Genomic DNA, 18,456 nt, shown 5'->3' with positions numbered 1-18,456 from the left:
GAAGTCAAAGGAGCATCAGCAGCTTCCTGTTAAAGATATGTTTTATTATTTCATAATGAATCACAGGATTACACGCTCCTCTTCACACGGAGAAGATTCTGGTCCCTGATTTGAGAATTTACATATCAAAACCTGACTGGAGCGACATTATGGAATCGTTCGTGAATTTAAAATGTGTCTAGTGCTCTGATGCTACATGTTGTTGTTGTTGTTGTTGTTTGTTTATCAAAGATGGCCGATCCTTCTCGTCTTCAGCACATTTTCCCGCCGCTGAGACGAGTCGAATCAGGCTCTTTAGATCGTGGAATAATTGAGTATTCTGGGTCATAGAAGATTCCTTAAAATTTTTTAGACTCATTGTATAATTCTGGAGATACAGGATTTCCTTAACATCAGTATAACTAGTTTATCTCATGTTGGATAGAAAGATCTTCTTCTGCAAATTGATGAGATCAATGCGGTAAAAGCATCAAGTCTACTGCACCATCACTTCACTCTAACCTCCGATCACCACTCTAGTTGTTGTTGTTGTTGAAAATTGTAAAAGCGGCGGACACATCCGAGTTGTTTCGCTCTGACGATTGCCGTCAGGCGTCCCCCGGTGCCGGACGGCGAGCCAGCCGGCGTCATGCTGAGCAGAGGAGGCAGCTCCATTCATCACCGACCGCCGCAATGTCGCTCAGCACACGAAGCGTCGGCAGCTGACGGATGTGGGTCAGCTTTATCGGACAGAACGATAATCGCCGTCTGTGAATCTGATGTTGGGGAGGGGGCTGAAGAACGGGCCCAGAAGGTGCTGAGGTCCCAGCTGAATCTAAGTCACAGCGTATATATATATATATATATATATATATATGAGTGTATATATATATATATATATATATATATATATATATACACTCATATCTCTTACAATGGGCCCTTTCAGACATTTTGACGTGTAGTTTTCACAAATAACGTTAAGGATGGTTTTGTTCTCGGCTCATTCCCTTTCCATGACGAATTAAAATGTCCGCTGCTTTGTTTTAACGGCTATTCTTCAAGAAGAGCTACTCGTGCTGCAGCAGGGTGACTTCTACTGTGACGAATATAGAACACGAAATGTTTTACGGCCGCTCCTCTGACCGCTGTGGTCACACAGCCGAGGTTGCAAAACCTTCAAGCCGGTTTGTTTTTAGACTGAAATAATTCACTGGTCCTGAAGAGCCCCACAGGAAGACGTGATGGAGGAACAGGATCTCACGCGGATCTGCTGGTTCGGTTCATCGTCCACAGACCTTCTCCGTTGTGTCCGAGTAAACAAAAAGCACGTGGCTAATTACACAGGATGAGGTCATCGAACCGTCCAGGTGCAGTTGAGGAAGCTAAGCTGTGGAGTTCATTTCATTTTTCAGGTCATTTCTAAAATTGCAGCGCAGGACAAAAAGTAAACAAAGGTTCAGACGTTAAGGAGAAAAACTGCTTTTTATATTTGCTTTTTGAGATCTGCACATGCAAAACCAGATGTGCTCCCCACATTCTTACAGTACGGAGTGACTAGTGGGTATTATAATAATAATAATAATAATAAAAAGAATAACTTCATTTTTATAGCACCTTTTTAAAAGAGTTTACAAAGTGCTTCGACAGACGAAGCAGGGCAATATAACAGAAAGACAAACTAAGAAATAAAACATAATACTAACAACAATAAAATAAAGCAATAACACGGGAAAAAGACAACGTCACATAAAAGCCAGCCTGTAAAAACGGGTCTTAAGAAGTGATTTAATGAGCCTTAATATGAAATGACTGTGCAGTGGGAGCGTCGTTCAATGTGCAGCATCAGCCGGAGATCGTCGTGTCGGCCTCACCAGGTTCTGAGCGGTGGAGGTTCGCCGGCGGGTTCCGAGCGAATGAGCAAAGGGAGGTTTCGTGGACGTGCACGGAGGGAGAACGGGTTCCGGTTCAGCCGGATTCACCGCCCACACTGCGGGGACACGGAGCCGGCCAGACGTCGGGGGGAAAAAAGAGTCCCTTGAAACACGCTGGTTCAAAGGAATTTCTAAGGTAGCAAGCAGGCAACGTTACGGCTGTGTGAGCGTAACAACCAGCTACGAGGACAAAAGACGGAAAAACTAAAAACATGCGTTAGTTTCAAATGTTGAGGTTTCGGCATCATCGTTTATGCCGATTAATCGTAACTTCTGTTCAGCCCCACACGTTTAAAATCCTCAATAAGCAAGGCATGTCTCCGGCCTTACTCATAAACAGCAGTGCATTCTGGGAAGAATAAGGGATGTTTGAGCGGGTCAGAAATGAAAACTAGCTCATGCAGCAAATTCAAAAATCAAAGTCAAGTGAAAGATTGTCGGCCATCTTGTTGTTGTGTTTCAACGTAGAAGCCCGGTGAGTTTGATTTCGTTATTTCAATAAGATAATGTTCAATTTAGCTCACTTTTGTTGCTCATTCAAACCGTGTTTCCTGCCGTTTGATTCTCTTTCCGTGAAGAAGGAGACGCTGGTTTCATGTTGTGGGAGGAGCTTCAGTGATTTGGAACGATATCTGACGAGTAGCACTGCTGGATTCCAAGGTCTGGTTTTAGTCTGTTTGGTTCTGTTGGTTTCAGTTAGCTCTCTTGTAAAAATTTACTAAATATTTTTGTTTAATTTTATGCATTTTGAGCTCTGTTCCAACTGTGATCCTAATATATAAATATATATATATATATATATATATAAATATATATATATATATATATATATATATATATATAAATATATAAATATGTGTGTGTGTGTGTGTGTGTGTGTGTGTGTGTGTGTGTGTGTGTGTGTGTGTGTGTGTTGGTGACACAGAGGACGTGGATGTCGCTGCTGTGTTTGTCACATTCTGCTGGATGAAATGACGTCGGCGCTTGTGTGGGGAAATCCGGGCCGCTGTGATCCCGTTCAAACGGGAACTTTAAAGCCCATTAGTGACGTCGCATTTCCCCCGTTGACGAGCTTTGGCTTTTGTTAACTGCGACTAATTAATCTTTTGTGTGCGGGGCCAAAGACGGGCAAAGTACACGACGTACACGACGCAACCTCACAGATTATCCCTCATTTCAGCAGGATGACAATCGCTTTACGACAAAAACTCAACAAATACCCCCCAAAACGCCCTCACTGAGGGACTTGATGGAGAAATATGCATTTTTTTTCTTCTTCTTATTCTTACTTCAGGAAAGTTTTTAGTAAGAACAAATGAAGAAGGGAACAATTACAAATCAACCAGCCCCCCTTTACAAACCCGACGAGCCGTCCAAAATACAATTTTCGCTTTTCATCTTCAGCCCAACCTCCAAAGGTTTTTGGCAGAACGGCTCAGTCTGCTTGCGTCGTGGGAGGTGGAGGAGGTTCTTTAGGGTTGTATGCGTGGACCGAGATGTGACCCAACCGTGAAACTCTACGTTTGACATGTGAGACGCAAGGATTTTAATGTTGTTGGTAATTCCACAGAATCTCATACGCTCCAGTGTAATATTAATTCCTCTAAATACGCTTGACGTAGTTACCAAAGACTCGCGGTGTAAATCTTAAAGTTATTGCTACGTAAACCTTTTTCTGGTTTGAATGTGGCCTAGTATTATTGTACAGAATAGTGTAATAATAAAGCATCCGCATGTTAAAATGCATTCTGTACTAAAGCCCAAAGCATTTTTCAGCTCCTGGGTTTCTGCAGCGTCCTCGTTCAGCTTTGCTGTTGGTGCTGCAGGGAGCAGCAGCAGCAGCAGCTCCACTCATGGCTTCCTCTTTGCTGCTCGGGTCCGCCGTGTGACGGAGCTAAGTGAACGTCCGCTGTGGGTTACGCCTGACGAGTATTATCACACTCACCGCTTAATAACTCCCATTAGGGTTGAAGGTGTTGAAGAGCTGAGCGGTGTTTTAGTTTGACAAAAGTCTTAATTTACCCAGAGTTCATAGCAAATTAGTCCCGATTAAGATCGTCGACTAGAAGTGTTTTTTTTTCTCCACAGCAATATAAAATAGATACTAGAGATGATTTATGACCTGTGTAACTTCCTAACATCATTAAAACTACCAATGACGATATGTTTTCATCAATAAAATCACAATCTTTTATTACACAATCATTTGAATAGTGTGTTTTTATGCAAGTAACCACAATAGATGACTATAACAAAGCATGAGGATAGCGTTTAGATCTTTTTGACGGTTTGCACTGACTTCAGAGCAGTTGAAATGGTTTTCGGGACCAATTAATAAGTGCAAAATCAATTTGTATTTCAATGCTTTATGTCTTATTGAAATGCACCACACAGTCCGTCGTACACCCTGTCTCCAGAGTGCGCTTCTATTATTCCCACATGAAGCGTTGGGACAAAGGAAAGAAGAGCCGAAGCTTTGAGCACATGCGGTACTTTTACAACCAGACTCCAGTCCAGAAACTCATTAGATGGTCCGCGCATAAAGCAGCAAGAGACATTCATTCTCCTGCAGAGCCGGTCTGGGGACCTGGACCAGCACACCGTCACTACTTTTTCCATGCCAGTCTGTCTCCTCTGATGATCAATTGCGGCGAACAGAAGGCCGCTGGAAGCTCGCTTTCCCGAAGCTTGTGTAGCGTGCCAGCTCATTTTGGTTGGCACGCCTCGATTTCTCTTTAATCTCACTGGCCTTTTTGCTAAAATCCTCTTTCATCATCGATCAAATAAACTGTCGGCTGAGAAGTCGTAAGCGTGCACAATGGAAAATCAGGACGTTTTTTGGATACTTCTGCAGGTTATTTATGTCTAAAACAAGCAGGTTAGTGTGGACGGCAGCGCTGCAGGGCACATCGTTTCTGTGTTTTTAAATAAATGAATTTATCGAGTGTTAGTTTTACAATTGTATGCACAAAAAAAAAAAAAAAGGGAAACACTGACAAACCCCCCAAAAACATATTTTGCCGATGCAAATGATCTGCACACAAGCATAAAGCACAGGCATAAAGCTGCAGAGCCTCTCCGGGTCAGCCCTCCGCTCCCGGCCTGAAGATCATCGTGTCTTTTTATGTTACTGATGGTTTTGCCCTTTGTGCGCGGATTCATAAAAGATAAGATGAGATGAAACTTTATGGATCCCTGTGGGAAGATTCTGTCACCGCAGCAGGAGCAGACGAATGGCTTTCAGTGGAGGGGGGGGGGCAACAGAACTCCAGAACACAAGTAGAATATTAAAAACTAGTCAATGGAATGATGAAAAAATAGAGGATTCATGAGGAGTGTAAACATTGGTGAGGTGAAAACATACTCTGCAATTTTAACTGACTCTTGAAAAGTGGTTTGAGCGACTGATTTATTCCTAGTCCATCCGGAAGCCTTGGCTGCTGACGGAGACATTGATTTGAAATAAAAGTTTTATAGAAAATAACTTTATTTCTAAATGTTTCGGTTCCCACTGTTAAATCGAGTTTTCCATATGAAAGGTTTTTAATGGCGTAGCAAAAAAGGTAAAATAAGGATCTTTAAGTCATCGTAACGAGATACTATCTCTATGTTGACTTAGCGTCTCTATAATCATCACTTAGCATCTCGTAATTATGACTTACTACCTCGTAATAATGAGATACGTATCTCACCACTCACTATCTCATGAGATGCACAAATGCGGCGAGAAATAAAGAACGATAAAAGAAACGTGCGCTCAGCAAGAAAGAGCGTTGCGTCGCCCGACAACCGGTGAATTATGTGCATGATTTAAAGCTTCCAGCCGGCAGGGCCTTGGTGTGTGTGTTGTGTGTGTGTGTGTGTGTGTGTGTGTGTGTGTGTGTGTGGGGTGTTTGGTTTAGTCTAGACGGAGGGGGGGGCGGTCAGGTTCACTGCAGGCGCACAGCTCACTGCAACACCCACCCCCCCCCCCCCCCCCACGCCTGTCTCACTGCTCTCTGTCTCTCTGTGGTTTCACAACACTCTGTCTGAACGAGGGGAGGATGACTGTGAGTATGTCGTCGTCTCTCGTGAGGGGGGGGGGTCAACGTCAACAGGCAGGGGGGGGGGGCTTTCTAAATTAAACACTGTTGGAAAGAGAGCTCTGTGTTACACCTACATTAGAGTGTGATTTATGAGAGCTGTGAAGGAGTCGGAGTGTTTGTTTTCTAGGACACTGTGGTGACACCGGTGGTCAGGTGACCCACAGAGGTGCTCACGGGGCTTTAACTGTGTACTGTGTAGTACTGTGTACTGTGTTCTGTTTAGTACTGTGTACTGTGTTCTGTTTGTCTCTGAGAAAAAAAAAACCTCTCAGCATCCATATTCACTGTCAGCATTTTCATCTACTCTCTGCAGCACCGTCTGCACTAGTAATTCTGCACACAGTAGATCATTTATAAACGTATACGGCTCTGGTAGAGAGACCTGTCAATCACTGTGTAGCCCCCGCCCCTAAAGCATCCCTGCTTTATGGTCTGTTTGACTCTAAATGGACCATAATGTCCTAAATGAACATCATGCTGTATTGAAGAAGACTGTAAACTAGAGATTGAGACCATAAACTCATGTTTACAATGTTTACTGAGGGAATAAATCAGAGAGAAGTAGAGTCATTTTAGACTAGACTTCTATACAACCAGAGGAGTCGCCCCCTGGTGGACATTAGAGAGAATGCAGCTTTAAGGCACTTCAGCACTGACTAAATTGAGGTTAGTTGAAAGTCTGGTGCGCCTCATACCGACGCTTTCAGTGTTCGTTGTGCGCCGGTATTAAGACTCTAAAGGCCACTTCCCAAGCATCTGTATTCAACACCTTTGGAAGTGGGACCAGGCTGTATCATCAGTGTTTTCCCTGCTTCTAATTACCATTTCATAGTTTTCTTTAAATGAGCTTAAAAATATCCCAAATGTTCCTGAGCACAGAAACATTTAACGGCCCAACGTTGCTGTAGAGAAGAGGCCAGAATCAGAAAAGGAGCAAATTCAAAAATGTTCCAACGATGCAGCTGGGAAGACAAAAAACAACACAGAGCAATAGTTACCAAATGTATCCAAAAGTGACCAAAGTGCTCATCCTTTGTACTGACGATACAACGGTCCAAGCCTTGGAAGCGCTCCAGCTGACGGTCACCTGCCATCGCGTTTGCAGAAAAATGAAAGGGACTTTTGATTTGGGAACACCCAAAAATAACTCTCCATCTCAGCGGAGGAAATGCCACTCTTCACCTCCATCTGGTCTGTTATTTTTGCAAGACACCTTTCTGTGTATTGTTGACCTACTTTAATCTCTCGAGCCTGAAGCACTTTCAGTCCCGGCGTCTCCAGAAATGTGTCGCAAACGACGGCGTACGTCTTCCTCCAACGATTAGCTTGTGATTGCTTCTGCACCTTTTTTTTTTTGTTTTGTTTTTAGAAGAGGAAAAGATGGGAAAAGTGCCTCTTCTTGCGACTCGTAGCCCAATTAATAGCTGAATCCGCGAAAAAGTGTGTCATTAGATAAACCGCTTAACTTTGAACCGTGTCAACATCGTGATCGATAAAAAGCTGATTTAGGTGATTTCTCCTGGTAATTGGTGCTGCGGTGTGCATGTAGATGGACTCCGTTGAGAAAGCTCCTCAGTAATTCCAAACCTCCTCTGGCCTGTTGACATTTCCTGTGTGAAAGAGCATTGTGATAACCGGTAGAAGATGCATCCACGGTGTTGAGAGTGTGCGGCGGGTAAACGGAGCCAAACGCCTTGCGTCATTCTGGGAAACGGGCATCTGTGGAAAGCCAGAGGGTCAGGAGAGTCTTTGTGTACCCAAACATGTGGTGAGGAATAGCTAGGGGAGGCGGTTTTTACATCGCGCATCATCAGATCTCAATTAGTAAAGCGGTCTTAAGGGACTGCGCTTCCCATCTGTCCGTCTTTGACATGTCTCGTCCTTCACGTCTCGTCCGGAGGAAGAAAGCGCGAGTGGTTTAAGGTAAGACAGGGATGTAACCATACCAGAAATCTAGTAGTCAAAACCAATGCCAGTAAAATGACATTATTCTCAATTCCCAAGTTGATACCAAGATAAACAAAAGACACTTTGGGGAACAGTAACGTGAATTCAAACTCACCTTGAATCTTGAAAATATGGATGTCTGAGTTTTTAGGTCCTTTGTTAAGTTTGACAAGTTTGACGGTACTGTTTTTGAATTTGCAAATCTTTTTTATTTATTCATATATTTGATTAAAAAATAACCTGGCATTAGTAGTTTAAGACATATATGATAAGCTGTTTAGAGCTAGCATTAGGAAGTCAAACGAGTCCTAATTTCATGTTTAATATCTATTTAATATCACTGTGAAAACATCTCATCATCATGACGTGGTTAAAACAGAACGCTTCTTACAATAACCTAATTATGTGGTCGTCAAGAAGGCACCACGCCAAGCTCAGCGCTGCATTCTGGGTATTTAAAGTGCACCGCGGTGGCCCAGGGGTTCAGAGATGGACCACGTGAACCACAACAACGCTCCGGTTGAAGTCGGAAACTTTTGGTCGGCCCTTAATCAAAGATGGCGACGGTGAAATCGTCGGACCTTCGAGGCTTCGTGACGGCGGACCGCAAACCAACTGGGTGACGACGCGGCGACTTCGTCCACTTCTCACATACGGTCTTGTGGTTAGAACGTACGACCCCGTTCAGTGTTCTGAACAAACGGGCTCTTCTTGCTCCACTTTGCTGCTCCACCGCTCTGTTTGGCGAAGTAACCGCTCCGTCTGCCCGGTGCTCAGCGCGCACCGCGACCGCCAGAGTGTCGGTTCACGTTGGACAAAAAAACGGAGTATCCAAAGGCTTATCATTGGCATTGTATTTACCCAGAATTCCTCCCGCCTGTGCTACGCTCATCTCACTCTCGCTCTCGCTCCTGATCCACATTTGGCGTGGCTGGACGCTCATTGTGCCAGTGGTAGAATTGGAAGAGATTGTGTGCCGGCCTTTTCCGTATGTTCTCCCTTCAAGTCGTCTGGATGTGGCCGCGGAGCCGAGGAGCCGCTAAGCAACAGCCTCTGGAGAGGTAATTGCTTCCTGGTGATGAGGTGAATTGACATTCGCTTTGCCGCGGTGCTGTTTATCACCCCCCCCCTCTCCGTCTGCCCTCTCCACCCAACACAGAAGCCACGTCAGGAGTGTTGTGTGTGTGTGTGTGTCTGTGTGTGAGAGAGACCGAAACGCATCGGCTCTCTGTTGAGTTAATACAATAGATGGGTCTGTGACTGTGCTATTCAGATTGATTCAGAGTCGTCCATCCACAATGAAGGAGGGTGGTTCCTCCTCGGCTAACTCTCTCTCTGATGGTGTCTCTTACCGACACGCTTCGGTGCGTCTGAGCGTTTCTTGCCTCCAGACGCAGTGAAGGGAAAAGAACACATCCCGCACAACTGACAGGGTTTATTCTTCTTACTGTCGGAGCTATTTGTAAAACAACTACTCGTTGGTGACAATTTTTTTTTTTTGTTGAATATTAACAATGTGTGCACTTCATTGTTTTTGTGGAAATCTCCACCAGAAGCTTTTTTTATTCTACATAGTGGAAGTTAAACGCAGGTATCACCAAAATAGACGGCTTCTCTGAGGATATGCGGGGGGGGGGGGGGGGGGGGGGGGGGGGCTTCTGACAACCCCCCCCCCTCATGCCAGGTCCTTGTCAAGCGCTGCTGCCAGGTTGTTTTTTTTTGCGGTTTTAGCGCAAAAAGATCATTAGCAGAGGGGAGCTGAAACGAAAGAAATAATATAAAAATAGTCGTCTTTTTCTGCCTCATCAGTAAGATTCAAACTGAGTGTGAGTTACGTAAGCGCTGCTAAATTTATCAATGCTCATTTTATGCAAAGCCTGAGCTCCCAGGCGCAGACTGTGTGATGTTCAGAACGGGGTGTGTGTGTGTGTGTGTGTGTGTGTGTGTGTGTGTGTGTGTGTGTGGGGTGGGGGGGGAGGCTTTTGTTTCCCTGCAAGCCATTTGTGTTCTATTTTTGTGGCTGGAAGAAAAAAACAAGATTTAACAAAAAAAAAAAGAGAAAAGAACAGGTGATGCTAATTTTAGCTCCATTTTCTTGAAGGAAAGCGAGAAAAGTGTGTCTTCACGCTCAGAGGCGTACAGACAATCAAAGCAGACTTCTGACAGTTTACAGCAGGGGGATTACAGTGAGGAGTGAATGGCAGGCGCAGTCTGCATATGCTGCTTTCCTCAGTTTGTGTGTGTGTGTGTGTGTGTGTGTGAGTGTGAGTGAGAGGTGGAGAGTGTGTTGTTTTGCTGGCGTGTGCCTTGAAGGAAGAAGTGTGTGTGATAGTGCAGGTTGTCTTCTCAGCCTCTCTGTTCGCTGCATTCACACTGAAGTGTTTTGTCAGATTCAAAAGTGGCGAAGTCCAAGATCCTCGCAGACAAACGAGGCGTCTCTCTCTCTCTCGCTCTCTCTCTCTCTCTCTCTCTCTCTCTCTCTCTCTCTGTCTCTGTCTCTCTCTCTCTCTCTCTCTCTCTCTCTCTCTCTCTCCTCCTCCATGAAACACACACAAACAACGCTACACACCTCACGGCCTCCACTGACAACGTTTAAACCCTAACCTAAACCCCCTGTATGTCTCTAATTCCACGCTTTAATCCCCCCCCCCCCCCCCCCCCCCCCCCCATCCTATCCTAAAGTTAATCCTTATTCTGTCAGTTGGAAGGTTATTTTTCCGTTTCCAGTCTTAAAATTCAAGCCTTTATATGCGAGGTATATGTTTCTTTTCTTCTCTTTTTTTCCATCAGTCTATCATTTATATCCTGTTCAGGGTCGTGGGGGGGGGGAGCTCACACTGAGTAAGAGGTGTATAGGATGAAGTAAAGGGTGGCCTGTCTGTCACACACAACATATAGACGAACATTAAACCCACTGAACCTGCATGTCTGTGGACTGTAGGAGGACGTCAACACAAACGAGGGGAGACTCACTGCTGTGGTGTAACGATAAATCCTTTATTTAACTATACAGGACTATACAGAAAAAGATATTTTGTATTTATAGAAAATGTCCAAGACCATACCTATGTTGGTTTCTGCATACTGTGTATAAGAAGTGGACGTAGTTATCGTGACGTCACTCATTGGTTTCGAGGACTGATGTTTTGAAGCCTCGAGTTTGCCGATTTCGCCGTCGCCATCTTGGATTACGACCGTCGCCATGTTGTTGTTTTTTTGCAACCGGTGAACAGAAGTGACCATATTTGGAATGCGGAGGAGTGACGTAGAGACGGCGTCTACGTCTCTGGTAGCGACCTGTCAATCACTGTGTAGCCCCGCCCCTAAATCATACCCTGCTTTATGGTCTGTTTGACTCTAAATGGAGCATAATGTACTAAATGAACATCATGCTGTATTGAAGAAGACTGTAAACTAGAGATTGAGACCATAAACTCATGTTTACAATGTTTACTGAGGGAATAAATCAAGAGAGAAGTAGAGTCATTTTAGACTAGACTTCTATACAACCAGAGGAGTCGCCCCCTGGTGGACATTAGAGAGAATGCAGGTTTTAAGACACTTTCGCCGCCTGTTAAAACTACAATGTGAGGTGAGAGATATGGAAAATCAAGTTACGTATAATAAACATTAATTAAACTACAGTTACTATTTTCCTCTCAGAGTTCCCCCGACTCTGCATTAATATATTTTAAATATTTCCTTGCACTAAACATAACCGCAACGCTTCACATTTTGACAGATAATATAATGTAGATGTTTTCCATATTTCCTGACACTTCTATGATCCCTCAGAAAAAAAACTAAAATCAGCAGGATAAATGTTTGGAATCCTGCTGATTTTAGTCCTGCAGGATTCAACCAGGCCTGCAGAGACACAGTGTTTCTTCTGCACAACTGCCTACTGCCACTGTTCAAATGGCCCGAGGAAGATATTTCTTGGAGTATCTGTAATCAGAATACATCATGGCGGTAACCATGACAAGTTAATTACATCCACAAGTCACGGAAACTATTCCCAGCGCTGTTTTATGTGGTTTGAATCCTCAGACCGTCACAATCCGACATGATTCGGGTATCACCCTCTACAGTAAATGTTTCTGTTGTTGATGTTTTCTTTTTCTTTTCTCTCACCTTCACACATGGTTGCACTGAAATCCCACACGCCATAAAAAGAAAAAAACGTGTTTCTCACTGCGCTCCCCCAGCAACAATTCAGTGACTCACCTCCCATTTGTGAAGCCGACATGCACACCCTGATAGTACCACAGCCGAGTTCCACATATGCAAACTGGATCCCCCTTCAACCCTGCTGATCTGTGTGTGTGTGTGTGTGTGTGTGTGTGTGTGTGTGTGTCTGGTGTGATGTCGGAGCATCACGAATCGCGAAACATTTGCGACACAATCGGCGTTCCCACGTTCAAAATGGAGGAGGGGAGCTTGTGCTGCGAGGAGCCGCTGGATCCAAGTCTCTGTGCTACAGGGATGTGTTTTACAGACCACACTGCCTGTTACCATGACAACAAACCGAAAATTCCCCCCCACCCCCCTCCATACACTTCACCCAAGTGCTTCTCAACACTGAAACAATTCTCCCCTCCCAAGTTACTACCTCGCCTCCCGGCTCCCAGCATCCTCGGGAGTTTAGGGAATACACTTCAATTGATCTCCCGCAGATGAGCGGAGCGAGACGGATCACATGACTGATCACGTGACACGATTCCTCGTTTCTTCTCTCTCTCTCTTCAGGCGGTGTCGGCTGCTCCGGCGGCGGCGGCGGCTGAAGAAGAAGAAGGACTCACTCGGTCACCTGTTCGGTCGCTTTACGCCACACGAGCAGAGAAAACACTTTTTGTTTTTGGTGTCCAAACTGAAATAGAACCCGCAACCTTACCGGTACACTTACACGCTGTGGGAGGTCCTCGACACCGAGATACCAGACCTGAAGAGTGCAAATGACCGGACCGTGACCCCTTTGATCCTCCTCCCATCCTCACAACCTTGCGGTGTCAGAGGCGGATGAAGACGTTCTATTCCGGGCCTAGCGCGTCTCAGATTTGACATTTTTGACAACGGCTGGCAGTTTCTGTCTTTTGAAAACAGTGAATACCTCAGAAAGGTTCTGTCACCGAAAATAACCCCAAAAAAACAAACAAGAAGAAGAAGAAAGCATAAACATTCAAGCACCATAAATATGTGGATGAGACAGTCTTTAAACCAGAAAACAATACAACGTCTGACAGCATCCGCTTCTAAGAAAGCTGTGAGAAGTGAAGCACATTAGGATTGAATCCACACTCAGGACAGTCTTATCAGATTAAGAACACCTCCTCCAGACAACCCAAACCCTGATTTCTCCTCACTTTTTGTGTGCAGGAAGATTTGAAAACTAACAAGCTGCTTAAGCCTCCCGACTTCAAAGCAGCTGTTGAGCTGTGAGATAAATCCGATGGAAACCACCAATGTTTTGATGTAACTTGATGTGTTTCTTGTCTGTTTTTACGACTCACACTTCCTGAGAATTGATCTTGATAGATGTTTGCATCTATCTCTCTGTGTGTCTGTCTGTCTGTCTATCTATCTATCTATCTATCTATCTGTCGATCTATCTATCTGTCTGTCTGTCGATCTATCTATCTATCTGTCTATCTATCTATCTATCTATCTATCTATCTATCTGTCTGTCTATCTATCTGTCTATCTATCTATCTATCTGTCTGTCGATCTATCTATCTCTATATCTATCTATCTGTCTCTATATCTATCTATCTGTCTGTCGATCTATCTATCTGTCTCTATATCTATCTATCTGTCTATCTATCTGTCTATCTATCTATCTATCTATCTATCTGTCTGTCTGTCTGTCTGTCTGTCTGTCTGTCTGTCTGTCTGTCTGTCTGTCTGTCGATCAATCTATCTGTCTATCTATCTATCTATCTATCTATCTATCTATCTATCTATCTATCTATCTATCTATCTATCTATCTGTCTGTCTGTCTGTCTGTCTGTCTGTCTGTCTGTCTGTCTGTCTGTCTGTCTGTCTGTCGATCTATCTATCTGTCTGTCGATCTATCTATCTCTATATCTATCTATCTATCTATCTATCTCTATATCTATCTATCTATCTCTATATCTATCTATCTGTCTGTCTATCTATCTAGCTATCTGTCTGTCTGTCTGTCTGTCTGTCTGTCTGTCTGTCTGTCTGTCTGTCTGTCTGTCTGTCTGTCTGTCTCTATATCTATCTATCTGTCTGTCTATCTATCTCTATGTCTGTCTGTCTGTCTGTCTGTCTGTCTGTCTGTCTGTCTGTCTGTCTGTCTGTCTCTATCTATCTATCTATCTATCTATCTATCTATCTATCTATCTATCTATCTATCTATCTATCTATCTATCTATCTATCTATCTATCTATCTATCTATCTATCTATCTATCTATCTATACATTCTAAATGTTGTCCTTTTACTTTGTTATAGACATCTATAGTTTTTTTTCTTCATAAAAACACAATTTAAATGATTAGGAAATAACAGATTGTATTTTTATGGAGTCAAATAAATCTTGTCATTAGTAGTTAGTAGTTTTAATGATGTATTATTAGAGGTATCGTAAACAGCTCATAGTTCATCTCTAACATCTCCTTTAAACTACTGGATGTATTCAAGTTTCTCACCAACACTACATTTTACAAGATTACATGTGAACACATCATAACGTTATAATTTACCTTTCGCCCAGTACTCCTTTTCACTGAACAGAGCCTGAACGCATCATAACGTTCGTTAGCCGTTAGCGGTGCTGCTAACGCTACTAGCTCTCCTGTCGATTTAATCGCGGACTGATTGTTTACGATGAAACGTTATCAGAGATATCGGTGACTAGAAAAGCAGAAATGCCGACGTCCTGATCGCATATTTTACTGAATATTGGCGGAAAGCGATCGTCGGTAAAACTTTATTTCACACAGTGATGGTTAACAGTCAACAGTGGTCCGTTAAACCACTTCTATCTATCTATCTATCTTAGATGTATTTCATTTTTACAGCAGTTCTGTAAAATGCTATATCCATCCTTGACTACACATCTATCCAATGTCGTTGACTGTCAAACCTAATAAATTGAGAAGTGAAAGGAGTTGGCCAGGGGAGTAAGTCCAAGGTCAGCTCCACTGGATCTAAGTGCAGAAGCTGGTAAATGTTCCCCTGGGGAGGTCACTGGCCCGAGTCGTGCTGTATTTGTCCGGCAGAAGGCCCGCTGACATTTCCTGGACGCATAAGAGCAGTTTGTCCGTGCCGGCGAGCACAATAGTGTCCCGACAACTTTTCCGAGGGCGGGTTCCTTTTTTTTTAGAGGGGGGGATTTGGGCGATTGGGTTTCAGGGGCCGGCGGCGTACAGTTCGGCGGCGTCGGGTTTCCGGACCCGCTGGCACGAACATACGAGGGCAGCCTCTGCCCACGTGGCGAGATATTGTTCCCCGTCAGGTGTCGTCTTACGCCTCTGAGTGACGGCGGCCTCTTCCCCGGTCGACGGCAGCGGACGCTGACTGAGGCAACGGGAGCTGCGGAGCGGAGACGGCGACGATCTGCATGTAAAGTTTGGGGTTATATTTAGAATATTAGGCGTTTAGTTGAATCGACATGACTCCGTTCTGCCCTGTAGAGGCCATGACTGCTTTCAAATATCGCGCAGCAGCGATGGGGTTTTTTTTTTTTTTTTTGGTCCGAATAAACGCATCAACCAATCACGACGTAGACGGCAGACTTTATTGCTCCTTTCAACCCTGACAAAGGCAGCGCAGATCCTTCCACTCTCCCCTTTCACAATAAAAGCCCCAGACATGTACACCGCGTAGATGTTTAGCAGAGGGGAATTCACTCAAGAGCATTTCGCAAAAAAGGAAGCTCAATAAAATAGCTCGCTGTAGCTTATCTGTTCCAACCTTTTTATTGAAGAAGTGCTGCAACTGTCTCAAATTTGCACCGCTGTGAATAGTTTTAATGCAAAAATATTCCCAGGTGCATTTGTATGTTGTTTATTCGTCACGGCCCCGTTGTGCAAAGGCCTTTTTAAAATGTACGTTTGTTAGAGTGCAGTGTTGCTTTCTCACTTTACCAGTCTGACCAGACTGAGGACAACAGTAGTGACTAACCTTTGGATTCAACCCGCACCTTTATTGTGGAGCACAATGTACCAATTGTGCACACAGCACCACTCACCGCTCGATCGATTCTAAACAATACAAGTATGGAAACATTTCAGAACACAGTGTAAATCATAATAACACCGTTAACAATGCAAGAAAACACATACAATGATAACTGTGGTCACCCGGCTGTCCCCCCAGTGCATGCTGGGAGGTTTGTTTTTTTTATGTCTACCTCAGAATGTCACAATGGGAAAAAAACACAAACCGCCGGCAATTTCATTTAAATCCAGATTAGGAAAAAATAAAATAAGAATACAAAATATGAATTTATAGCAGAGAAATCCAAAGAGGTAACAAACGTTCTGCTGCTACCTCAGCCTGGCGGCTCGTTTGTTCACATCCATAGTTTATGCGAGCGCACAACCGCGAGAGCTAAACGGCCGGCGACACGCTCCGCTTCGCTGCTTCTTCGCATCGCGATGAGGAGGCGGTCGCCTGAACGAGCCGGTCGGCCGTGTGTGTGTGTGTGTGTGTGTGTGTGTGTGTGTGTGTGTGTGTGTGTGTGTGTGTGTGTACGTGACCGTGACCGTGCACGATGGACCCTGTGTACCATGCCTTGTTGTGTGGAGACAGCTGTAAAGGGTGAGCTACTATATATATATATATATATATATAATATATAATATATATATATATATATATATATATATATATATATATATATATATATATATATATATATATATATATACACAACAAGCTCGTGAAAAAACTTAGTTCCTCAAAGCTTTGTGGAGCATTAAAGATGATACATAATGTTGTCGGGACTTTGTGTTTGTGTGTGTGTGTGTGTGTGTGTGTGTGTGTGTGTGTGTGTGTGTGTGTGTGATCCGGCTGCCGTGTGTCCGTCCATCACCGGCATGATGGATGAACTGGTGTTTATCCAAGAGTCAAGTAATTGCAGCACAACAGACACCGTTTTGAAATATTTAAACGGTGTCGAACATGAACGGCCCGGGCATCGAGTTTCAGAAGCAACCGCCGGAAAAAAAGAACCGCCGGATGAAAACGTCCTGACGCACTGTGACACTCGGGCCCTGCTGACACAGCGGATTCTGTCCGAGGGCCTGAAGTCATGGACATGTCCGGTGCACAGAAAAGACCCCAAGCGCAATGAAAAGTGAACGCGTGTTACGGTGAGAAGTGGCCCCCAGTTCACTTCCATCAACAGCAATAACAACATCTTAAAACCACTTTGTTTTCTGAATTTTTATTGAATATATTATATTTTTCTTTAATCAACATTTGCACATATTCCATTTTTCAATCACATCTCATATTGCTGTCTACAAAATGTTATGAATGTAGAAAATCCGGAAGTTGGAAGGTTTACCAAAAAATAAAACGAAGAAGAAAACCAAAAATATATATATAGAGAGAGAGAATTAAGGTCAGGAGAGAGAGAGAGAGAGGAGAGAGAGAGAGAGAGAGAGAGAGAGAGAGAGGAGAGAGAGAGAGAGAGAGAGAGAGAGAGAGAGAGAGAGAGAGAGAGAGAGAGAGAATATAAACATACCTTGGGTTAGGATGCATTTTTCTCAAAAACAAAGCATCATGCAGAATAAAAGCAAGGCTGGCAAAAACTCACATGGATATTTCTCAACACCTGAACTGTAGAAATATTGTACATGTTCATTAATAGTTACCGTCAGCTTCCCTTCGCTGATCCGTTTCCTTTTGTTGTTGTTGTTGTTGTCGTGATTCGACAAGGCAGCGGCAAAAGAACAGCTTGAATATTAAGCGCACACAAACTGCGAAGCAGTAACATTACAACAAATGCCCCCCCCCCCCCCCTCTCTTTTTTTATTCCCCGCCACTGCCATCGTCGCCAAAAAAAAAAACCCCAACCCAACCAGTATGCATTATGTGCGACTACCCACGCTGCATCTGTGCATCGCGGCGACTTCTCTGTCGATGGTTTACCTCTCTGCAGGTGAGACGGTGGCGAGGATCGTAGCGACTGACGTAGAGATACTGGATTATAACCGCCGTAGAGATGCGACCGTGGCCTTGGCTGACAAACTGCACCAGCTTGCATAGACACCTGATTATCATGGGTTTGAATCCCATCCTCGTCCTAAACGTGTTCCTTCCTTTTGTGTGACTTGTCCTTGTTTGTGTACACCGTTTACATTTTGTAATGTATCTGCTGCGGTGACCGAGCGTCGCCGCGGCGACCGGTGTAAAACCGGGCTAAAGTACTGTGCTTTCCCGAAAAAGGAGCATGTGCTTCTTTAAAGAGCGTCGGCAGACCGTAAAAAGGTTCACGGCGACCGCAGGAGCTCAGCGCGCTGCAAATAAAGACG

Source organism: Cebidichthys violaceus, unplaced genomic scaffold (genome assembly GCF_023349555.1).
Source record: "Cebidichthys violaceus isolate CVI_PGR_0920_01 unplaced genomic scaffold, fCebVio1.0.p SCAF_30, whole genome shotgun sequence".
NCBI lineage: Eukaryota > Metazoa > Chordata > Actinopteri > Perciformes > Stichaeidae > Cebidichthys > Cebidichthys violaceus.
This window is presented reverse-complemented; position numbering follows the sequence as displayed.